The sequence below is a fragment of the Chrysochloris asiatica genome, unplaced genomic scaffold (genome assembly GCF_000296735.1).
Source record: "Chrysochloris asiatica unplaced genomic scaffold, ChrAsi1.0 scaffold00062, whole genome shotgun sequence".
Taxonomy (NCBI): Eukaryota; Metazoa; Chordata; class Mammalia; order Afrosoricida; family Chrysochloridae; genus Chrysochloris; species Chrysochloris asiatica.
In genome coordinates, this window is record NW_006408580.1 from 15345674 (window position 1) to 15349950 (window position 4277).

Consider the following 4277-nt stretch of genomic DNA (forward strand, 5'->3'; position numbering starts at 1 on the left):
GCTGTGGAGTCTGTTCCAACTCATAGCGACCCTGTACAGGGTTTCTGAGGCTGTAAATCTTTATGGGAGCAGAACGCCTCATCTTTCTCCTGCGGAAATGCTGGTAGTTTCGAACTGCTGATCTTACGGTTCACAGCCCGATTCATAACCACTACGCTACCAGAGCTCCAGGACAATTATGCTGAATGAAATTAGTCAGTCACAAAAGGACAAATATTGTATAAGACCATTATTGTAAAATCTTAAGAAAAGATACCCATACTAAAAGGGGAAAAAAATTCTTTGTTGGTTACCAGTGGGGATGGGGGTGAGAGTTGGTAGAGGGTGGAGGGATGGAAGAGTAAAGCATAGCTTGGATGTTGGAGATATAGACGAGAAGGGGGAGGGGTGGAAGAACAAGGTAGATAGGAGAACACTGAGGCAGGTTTGCATGGGTTAAATGGGACAGAGATAAATAGTGATGCATGCTCAACCTTGGAACAACAGGGCTTTGTGATACAGAGACTGAGGCAGTCTGAAGAGGGGAAATAATGTTAAGATGCTTGACTGTCTTATGACTAATGGTTTCCCTTCTCTACTATTGTAAAATAGACACTTGAGCAGGATAGAAAGGAATATCGGTGAATATGATTACAGAAAGCTTATAAGCCTTTCTTCAGTCTATAACTGATTTGAATACCTAAAAGGGGTTCTAGAACTTGCCCAGTGAAATATGCTTCTTGCAGAGCCTTTGCAGTGTATAGGACCTTAGGTGGAATCCTGAGCCGTATCCAGAAGCTTCTGAGGTGGGACATTCCCACAGAAAGGACAAGCAGACCAGCTAGAATGACAGGAAATCTATCTTCAAAGAAAGATAATCAGGAAAAATCCAAACAAAAATTGCACTCAGTATGATTGGCTACTGCAAGAACAAGCAAGTTGTTTGCCAGGAAGACATCAAGGCAAGCAATCAAATGCCTTCAGGACAAATCCCCCTCCAGGACTGAAACTCAAAGGGAACACATGAGCAGGCATGTAAGCTTGCTGGCAACAACATTGGTCTCCTGGTGAGTGGAAGAGGGGCAAACGCAGCAATGAAAAAATGGTCTGAGTTCAACCACATTCCAGAGACTCCTGTTGACCTGGAGATGAGAGAAAGGAGAGGATGGGCTGGTTGGTCCAAAGTAAGGTGAGACCTGGGGACTCCTAAGCCCATGGACAAGGACATAATCCGTGGAGGGCTAAAGCTGAGAGTGAAGTATCCAGCTGATATGAAGTGAGGGGTGACGCACAAGAACACCCAAACTTGCAGATAATACCCATTTGACCTAGACTCCATGGCATGATAATCAGAACTCTACTTGTTGCTGTTGTTAGGTGCCATTGAGTTGGTACCGACTCATAGCAACCTTATGCACAGCAGAATGAAACACTGCCCAATCCTGGGCCAACCTCACTACTGTGGCCACACTTGAGTCCATCAATGCTGCCACCTGACCAATCCATCTCGTTGGGGGTCTTCCTCTTTTTCTCTGACCCTCCACCCTACTAAACATGATATCCTTCTCCAGCGACTGGTCCCGCCTGATAATATGTCCAAAGTATGAGAGACGAAGTTTGGCCATCTTGGCCTCCAAGGAGCACTCTGGCTTCACTTCTTACAAAACGGATCTATTGGTTCTTTTGGCAGCCCATGGCACTTTCAATATTCTTCTCCAACACCATAACTCAAAAGCATCAATTCTTCTATGGTCTTCCTTATTCACTGTCCAGCGTTCGCATGCATATGAGGTTATTGAAAATAACATGGCTTGGGTCAGGCACACCTTAGTCCTCAAGCTGACATCTTTGTTCTTCAACACTTTAAAAAGGTCTTGTGCAGCAGATTTGCCTAATGCAATACATCATCTGATCTCTTGACTGCTGCTTCCGTGAGTGTTGATAGTTGATCCAAGAAGAATGAAGTCCTTGACAACTTCAAGCTTTTTGCCATCGATAAGAATGTTGTTTATTGGTCCATTGGTGAGGATTTTCATTTTCTTTACATTGAGATGTAATCCATACCGAAGGCTGTGCTTTTTTATCTTTATCAGTAAATGTTTTAAGTCCTTTTCACTTTCAGCAAGCAAGGTTGTATCATCTGCATATCACAGGTTGTTAATGAGTCTTCCTCCATTCCTGATGCCACATTTTTCTTCATATAACCCAGCTTCTCAACTTGTTGTTGTTTTGTGAACTGTCGAGTTGGTTCTGACCCATGGCGACCCTGTATAGGGTTTCCGAGGAGTGTCTGGTGAGGAAGATTTTTTTTTTTAAACTTTTTTTTGATAACGGAAATGAGTGAAAATTGCTATAATTTGATGAACTTGATCTATACTTTTGGATGTAGTAGCTCAAATTACCAAATGAGAGGGAAGGAGTCTTCACCTCCAAGATCAATCCTATCCTCTCTGTATACAGGGTTGATAGTGATGAGCAACTTAAACATTGGCTAACTAAAATGAGGGGGTGATAAAAGCATGAAGTGACTGGCTTACAAGTTTTCAAGAGGGAGTTTAGTTTCAGAGTGTGTAGGGGAAGATAGAGTCCCCACTGAATTGTTTTTATCTTGTCTAGACGGGTGTGGTGAAAAGAGATGGTGATAAGGTTCTTATGATTCAATAGTGAGTAATTGTTATCATTACTAATTGCGACTGTCACAACTGTAAAGATAGAAGTTTTGTAACAAAAACTGGGGAGTAGTTAACCTTACAACACAGAAACAGAGGACCCTAGGACCATCAAGGGAGAAGAGCACAAGTGGAGTATGGGACCCTATCCAGAAAAGCAACAACACCAGAGATGCAGGCAGAAATGAGGACATGGAGATAGGGAGCAGCTGAGGACTCTGGACTAATGGAAAGAGAGGGACTGGGTGCTGACAGCCAGGAGGCAGGCTTACAGAATGTGCCCTTTGGTTATTTAAATGATTATATATTCCTGAGTGTTTCTGTGTACATCACTCCCTACAAAACAAACAAGCAAACAAACAAACTAACAAAGAGAGGGAATGGAAGCAAATACTGTTGAATAATGATGCACGGAGGAGATTGTAATCATTGCAATGGAACGATGATGTACAGCTGATGTAAACTATCACTCAGTTCACAATAAAAACTTAAAAAAGGAAAAAGACAAATAAATAAATAAAAAACAGATCCACGGATATATGGACAACTGACTTTTCAAAAAGGCTCCAAAGTAATGGAGTGGATAAAGGATAGACTTTTCAGCAAATGGTGCTGGAATATTGGAATATCCATCAGCCAATATGTGTGTGTGTGTGTGTGTGTGTGTGTGTGTATGTGTGTGTGTGTGATAAGTACCCCCAAGTCATTTCCTAACCATAGTCACCCTGTATAGAGTTTCAGGGAAGCAGCTGGTGAGTTTGAGCCGCTGACATTGAGATTCAAATGACTTTGCAGTCCAGCGCATTAACACAGCACCACACCAGGACTCCATATACAACAGGGTCACTAGGAGTCGGAACCGACTCCATGGCACTTAACAACAACAATTGTGTTCCACTGATTTGTAACTTTGACTCCAATATCACACTGTTTTTATTACCAATCTTTATAAACATTTTAGAAATCAGGTAATATTAGTCTTCCAACTTTGTTCTTTTTCAGAGTTGTTTTATCTATTCTAGGTCATTTGCACTTTCATTTGAATTTTTAAAAGCATCATGTCAATTACCACAAAAATATCATGCTGGGATTTTCATTGGAGTTGCATTGAATTGGAAGGAATTGACATCTTAATAGTTCCAAGTCTTCTGAAGCATGTAAAAGATATGTCTATCCATTTATTTTAACACTTGGTTAATTTCTCTCAACAATCTTTTCCAGTTTACAGTATAAGGCCTTGCACATATTTTAGCAAACTTGTCATCAAGTACTTCACATTTTTTATGTTGTTGTATAAAGTATTTAAAATTTTTTCAATATCTGATCATTTACTTCTAGTATACAGATATACAGTTGAGTTTTGTTATATTGATCTGTGTAGTCCTGCAACCTTGCTAAATTAACTTATTAGGTTTTTTTTGTTGTTGTTTTTTTTTTTAGATCCCATCAGAATTTCTACATAAGCAATCACATTGTTTATGAATAATGAGAGTTTTCTTTCTTTCTTTCTAATCTAGATGCCTTTTATATATTTTTCTTATCTGATTTTCCTGGTTAGAACTTCTAGTACAATGTTGTATATAAGTTTTGGTTCCTGTGGTAAAACCTACTTGGTCATCATATATTATC